This window comes from Phascolarctos cinereus, unplaced genomic scaffold (genome assembly GCF_003287225.1).
Source record: "Phascolarctos cinereus isolate Bilbo 61053 unplaced genomic scaffold, phaCin_HiC Scaffold_7;HRSCAF=346, whole genome shotgun sequence".
Taxonomy (NCBI): Eukaryota; Metazoa; Chordata; class Mammalia; order Diprotodontia; family Phascolarctidae; genus Phascolarctos; species Phascolarctos cinereus.
Window position 1 is genome coordinate 181761741 of NW_027556180.1, and position 6683 is coordinate 181768423.

The following is a 6683-nucleotide window of genomic DNA, read 5'->3' on the forward strand; positions in this document are numbered from 1 at the left end:
TGAGTCTTGTACACAATGACTAAGATGGAAATATTTACATGATCGCACATATAAAAGAAAGGGTTTATTTGAAGTTACAGAAAAAAAGTACAAGCTAGCTCAAATATGTGAACTCTATCATCAACATGGCAAGAATTTAGTGATCCTCCCTATTGCTGCCCAAACAAAGGCTCTGCCAGGACAAAGAAACATCCCATACATTATCCAGGGATATCACACCTTGTTCAGGGAACAGTAGAGGAGAAAGAAGCTTGAGCCTTTGAAAGGACACATGCTAAAGAGGTAAAAATAGAAGCTCCCATTTCTTATTAAATTTTAACTAATAAACTAAATTTAACTAAAGTGTAACTAAAATTTAGCTAATGCAGAAGAGTCATCACAACGAGGAGGCTGAAAGAATCCCCTAAAACTGTCCCAGCAAACTCTTAATCTCTTCGCCATATATAAAGAAATAACAAACACAATTTTCCAGTTTAGAATATAAACTATGATGGATGGTGGCAGACAAAGTCACCTAACAAAAAAGCAACAACAAAAAAAAGTTGAGAAAAAAAGAGAACCTGCAGAGAGCTTGTTGTAACACTCGGTTAAAATTGGAATATCCAGAGAAAATTTATAGATTGCAGAATCAGAATATCGTAGAATCTCTGAGTTGAAAGGGACCTTAAGGGTCATTAAGTATTCCCCTGTAGAATATAAGTGCTTATCTAGTCTTTCCTTGAAATTCTTCAGTGAGAGGAAACCCACTAGTTCCCTAGCCCAAGACACTTTTGTAAGACTCAGATTATCATATTATATCTAAATTTGCTTCTCCAAAACACTGCTTCTAGGTCTGCCTTTTGGGGACAAAAATAACCCTCTTCCACTTGAAAGACCTTCAGATACTTGGAAAGAACAATCATATCCCTAATTAGGTCTCATTTTCTACAAGAGAAGCATCCCTGCCAGTCTAAGCCGTCTATATGTGGTATACCTCGAGATCTTTCACCATCTTGATTGGTCTCCTCTGGAATCTTTCCATCTTATTAATGTCCTTCCTATAATGTAATGTTTTCTCTTTTCTCCTTCCTTTTCAGTCTAAAGCTCCTTAGATTAGATTTACAAAATGTCAGACAGATGCAGTTTTATTAGCCCTTGTTAGATACTCTCCATCCCTGGACAGGAGTTTGTCATTCCTATTTTAAATCAGAATGAAGAAATCCAAATTCCATTCTCAGACATCAGCTTCTTAATTTGCTGTTCCCACATCTGCCTTTCTCTTCTAAATCTCTTGCTGATCAGCAGCAATGATGAAAATACCACCTGTGCTCTTATGGCAATCAGTTTCTTGCCTAATAATTCATAATATTTAGTAATGCTTTCTAAATTCCTTTTGTCAGGATCATTGGTGCCCATGTGAATTATGAGAAGTGATTAGGAGTCAGCCAGTTAAACAGGTCTTTCAAGGTTCTTCATCACATCCTGGATATATGCCCTGGGAAGACAACAGACCTCTCTATTATTATCAAGACAACAAATAGCTACTATATCAGTATCTCTCATCAAGAAGTATCACCAGACTACACTACTCATTTCTTCTCCTCTGATCACTACTGGATAATCTCTCATTTGACAGTACTATGTGACATATTGTCATTCCATGGAGAACAATTAGTGACTTCCTTCATAGTCTTATACGTTACTTGGGTCTAAATGTTCAGTGTTCCTTCACGTATATATTTCCAACTTAGTACATGCTATATGTATTAATAGAATATAAGCTCCTTGAGGGCAGGGGCTAAAACAGTGCCTTGAACATATCAAGTGCTTAATAATTATAGAGTCAAGATTTGAACCAAGGTTGTCTGATTCCAAATCCAGAGCTGTTTCCATTCCACCATGCTAGCTCTCATAGAAAAGTCATCACAGGATCAGGGACAATTCACTATGAACAGAAACACTAGGCATTGGCAGAGTTATGATTTGCTGTCTTCTCCACCCAAGACAGTATTCTTTTATGAAAGCAACATGCATTTTCTTTGCTCTATTTTATAAGTGCTGCTGAGATCTTGGAAGTCATCTCTCCTAGGAAATCAAGGCTAAGATTTGTTGGAGTAGCCCTTCTTTCTACTCTCACAGCCACCATCTTGGTACAGGCTCTTACCATCTCTTGCCTGAACTATTGCAATATCCTATGGGTTGGTCTCCCTGCCTGAAATCTTTCCCTACTCCAACCGAGCCTCCATTCAGCTGCTGAAATTATTTTCCTAAAGTGCAGGTCTAACCATGTCACTCCATCTACTCCATAAACTTCAATGGCTTCCTCTTACTTCTATCATCAAATATAAAACCCTTTGTTTGATATTTTAAACCCTCAGTAATCAGGTCTCTTTTTGCCTTTCCAGTCATCTTGTATTTTATAAACCTCCAAACACTTAGATTGAGTATATTGGCCAACTTTCTGTTCCTTGAGTACACTGAGTACATTTGATCAGTCCGCAAGTATTTACTAAATACTATTACTACAGGGCAGTTGATGGGGATACAAGTTCAAAGAACAAATAATCCATCCTTGCAATGAGTTTACATGCTGAGAACACAACATACACATATAAAAAGATATGGAACATAAATATATAGTAAATAAATAAAAATATATTCTACACCCAGATGGAGGGGCTTTGCAAAGTAACAAGCTACTCAGCAGTTGTTTCAGCTGAAGGTAGGGGAGTGGGTTGTTTTAGCTTAAACTGTTGACTGCAGAAGGATAGAACAACAACTACTACAACAACAGCTTGAGAAGTAACTAATCTATCCCTTACCCCAAAATGTAACTAGGAGCTGTTTATCAAAGAAAGAACCATTCTGGAGAAAGAGACCATTCTAAGTAACAATTTGAGAAAGTAAAAGGTGCCTTGCTCAGACAAGTAACAGTTCAAGGATGAGGCAGAAGACAGGCAAAAAGGAGCTTACAGTAACAGTCTAAAACCAGGGAGGGGAAGTCAGCAGTCCCAGAAAACCACTTACAAAAAGGAGTGGTAGATAAGGGGAATAAGCATTTATATAGCACCTACTATGTGCCAGGCACTAGGCTAAGCACTTTTTACAAATATTATCTCATTTGATCCTCACAACAATTCTGTATAAGGTAATATTATGCCCATCTTACAGTTGAGAAAACTGAGGGAAATGGAAGTTAAGTTACTTTACCACAGGCTCATGACTAGTAAATGTTTTAGGCAGGATTTGATTTCAGGTCTTCCCGACTCCAGAGACAATGTTCTATCTACTGTGCTACCAGTTTACTCTACAGATAGCCATCAGTGACATGATGCAGAGACGGCATGGTAAAGTAGAATTAGTTCCAGTTCTGAAGATTAAAATTCCACCTCTGAAATTACCTATGTGTTGTTGTTGTTCATGTCCACTCTGCATGACCCCATTTGGGGTTTTCTTGGCAGAGATAATGGAGTAACTTGCCATTTCCTTCTCCAGCTCATTAGTTGAGGAAACTGAGGCAAACAAGGTCAAATGGCTTACCCAGGATCACACAGCTAGTCAATGTGTGAGGCCAAATTTAATTCATGAAGATCAATCCTCCTGACTCCAAGGCCAGCATCCCACCCACTGCACCACCTAGCTTCCCTAGCTGACATTACCTATATAACCTTGGGCAAATCACAAGCTCCCTGGCTCTCAGTTGTCTCATCTATAAAAGAAGGGGGTTGCACTAGGTCACTTCTGAGGTCTCTTCCAGTTGCATATCTATGATCCTGTGAACTTCTTTATCTCACTAAGCTTTATTTTTATGATGGCAACATGTGTAATGATTAAAAAGGTTCTAGAGACATGGTTTCTGGGTAATCATTTTGTTAATAAAACCAGCATGTTATTAATAAAAGGATGATCATTTGGTCATCTCTCTTAAATCAAAGACAATCATGGTGGCAGGTTCACAGTTTATATACCCTTGGAAGAGTAGATGTTTAATAAGGAGCTGAGAATGGCATCATATCACCCTAGGACCGAGAAACTTATCTCTTTACTCAGACCACCCCCAGCCTTGGGCTATCTAGATAAAACTCCAGAAAAGGGAATGGAATGGTTACAAGAACTCTTAGAATGGCTAAAAACTTTAATAAAAGAAGGTAAGAGATGAGACAAACTTAGAGCTCTCAATTAAAACTTCTACAAAAGAAGAGATGGTTTGTAAAGGAAGCTAGAAAACTAGTAAAACAATGGACATGCTGAAAGAAAGGAATGGAGGAGACAGCTAAAATTAAATTATGCAACAAAAATTCTTTTTTAAAAAACTGTAACAAATAAGATTGGAACAATATGCCTGATCCCTCAAGGGCAACTAAACTGAAAGATCACTGGCATCCTCCAAAAAAACCTGCAGTGAAAAAATAATCCTGAGGGGCAGGTAGGTGGCGCAGTGGATAGAGCACTGGCCCTGAAGTCAGGAGGACCTGAGTTCAAATCTGGCCTCAGACCAAACACTTGACATGAACTAGCTGTGTGACCTTGGGCAAGTCACTTAGCCCCAATTGCCTCACTAAAAAAAAAATCCTGTATACCATATGCCAAAATATAATTTTTTAAAATGTTCATAATTAGAGGGCAAAGTATAGTGAGGAAACGCATATTAAACTTATCCATAAATGTAGTCACTAAGTACTAGAGGTTCTAGGTCAAGAGGAAATGTTACAAATAGTCAGGAAGAGAGAGTTCATATATTTAGGAACTCCAACTGGAATTACCCAGTAGCACTTATCTGCAATAAGAAATAAAAAGGAAAACAGAATAGGATATATTGGAGAGAAAAGAGAAATGGTTTCCCCCAAAAGATAACTTATCCCTCAAGGGTGGGTTTAATCAATGTTGCTGTCGAGTCATTTCAGTCATGTCTTTCTCTCTGTAACTACATTTAGAGTTTTCTTGGCAATGATACTGGAGTGGTTTGCCATTTCCTTCTCCAGCCCAATTTACAGATGAGGAACTGAAGCAGAATTAAATGACTTGCCCAGAGTCACACAGCTAGTAAGGGTCTGAGGTCAGATATGAACTCAGGTCCTCCTGAGTCCATGACTGGTACTGTATTCATTGTGCCACCTAACTGCTCACAACTTTAATCATAGGGGGCAAATGGGCTTTGCTAAAGCTGTTAGATTCTGTTACAATCCTTTGATATGCAAAACATCTAGGGGTTTTTTTTGTCACTTAGAGTTTGAATAGTTATCTATCATGCCGAACATATTGAGACACACAGAGAAAATACCCTTATTTAGACAAGGACCAAAATTATAGATCTTTTGCAAATAATGGGACAGCTACATGGCACGGTTCATAGTATCAGGAAGACCACGAGTTCAAATCTGGCCTCAGATACTTATTAGCTATGTGACTCTTGGCAAGTCACTTAAGCTTTGCCTCATTTTCCTCATCTGTACAATGGGGATAATAATAGTACCTACCTCCCAGGGTTGTTTAGAGGATCAAATGAGACAGTAATTGTAGGGTGCATAGTACAGTGCCTGGAACATATTAAGGATTATCATTATTATTGCTATAAAGGAGAATAGAAAGGAACATAGAATAGGAGAAAAGAATTTTGAGTAGAGTCAGTGTATCTGGACTCAAATGAGCATGATAGATGATGTGATTTACTAGTTATGCAACCCAAAATCACTTACCCACTATGAGTCTCACTTTTCTCATCTATAAAACAAGGAGTTATTTTGCAGAGAATTCAGAGTCATTTGCGGCTCTGACGCCTATATCCTAAGACAAATAGAATAAAACTATAAAAAAGAATTTTTAAAAATTTATTGTGTCAAGCCAGAGAGAGAATTATTTTGACATGTAGGAGGTTCCAGTTTGGTTGGTTTGTTTGTGAATCAGCTGGATATTTTTCAATAACATTTCATTTGCTTTGAACAATTTTGGGGGCACCCCCCCCCCAGCGGTAGTGTTCCCAAATAGTTTCCTTCTCAAAAATGAAACTTAACATATTTATTTAATTTTCAGAAAGAATGCTATCTTTTTCTGGGGTGGGGCTAAGTGGGACAGAGCTACTTGAAAAGTTAGATTGAATAAAATGTAGCAAATGTACAAAAAAGGGCACAATTTTCTTCATATGCCCTGAATAGGGTTATTAGTTACATGCCTTTTGAAGTAAAAATGTTTGTATTCATTTTAACACACATGCATTTGAATCCCAAATGACATTTTCAAATAAACATTCCAGCCCCTATGTGCAATTAATCCATTTTGTTTCCATTTTCTCCTTGTTGTTGGTTTTGTTATTGTTGTTATTTGCTCCTAAAATACCAAGGAAATTAAATACAAAGTTCTAAGTCAATACAATGAAATTTTACATTCTCAAAAGCCCAGAAATTAGAATTGGCTTATCTCTCAACAATTGGAATTTGGCTGCCCTGCCTAGAGAAGTTATTGAGGAGGCAGTTTTTTTTCTTTGTAGCTTTGAAACAGCTACAAGGAGCAGCAGAGGCAAGATGGCCAAGAGAAGCCAGGAAGTTTCCTGACCTCTCCCCATTTTCCCTCGGAAGCAACATTAAATCAAACCTCTAAAAGAATTCCAGAGCAATAGAATCCACAAAAAGACAGAGCGAAACAATTTTCCAGCTTACAATAACTTAGAAGGATTTCAGGAAAGGTCTGTCTCACTTGAGTAAAAGGGA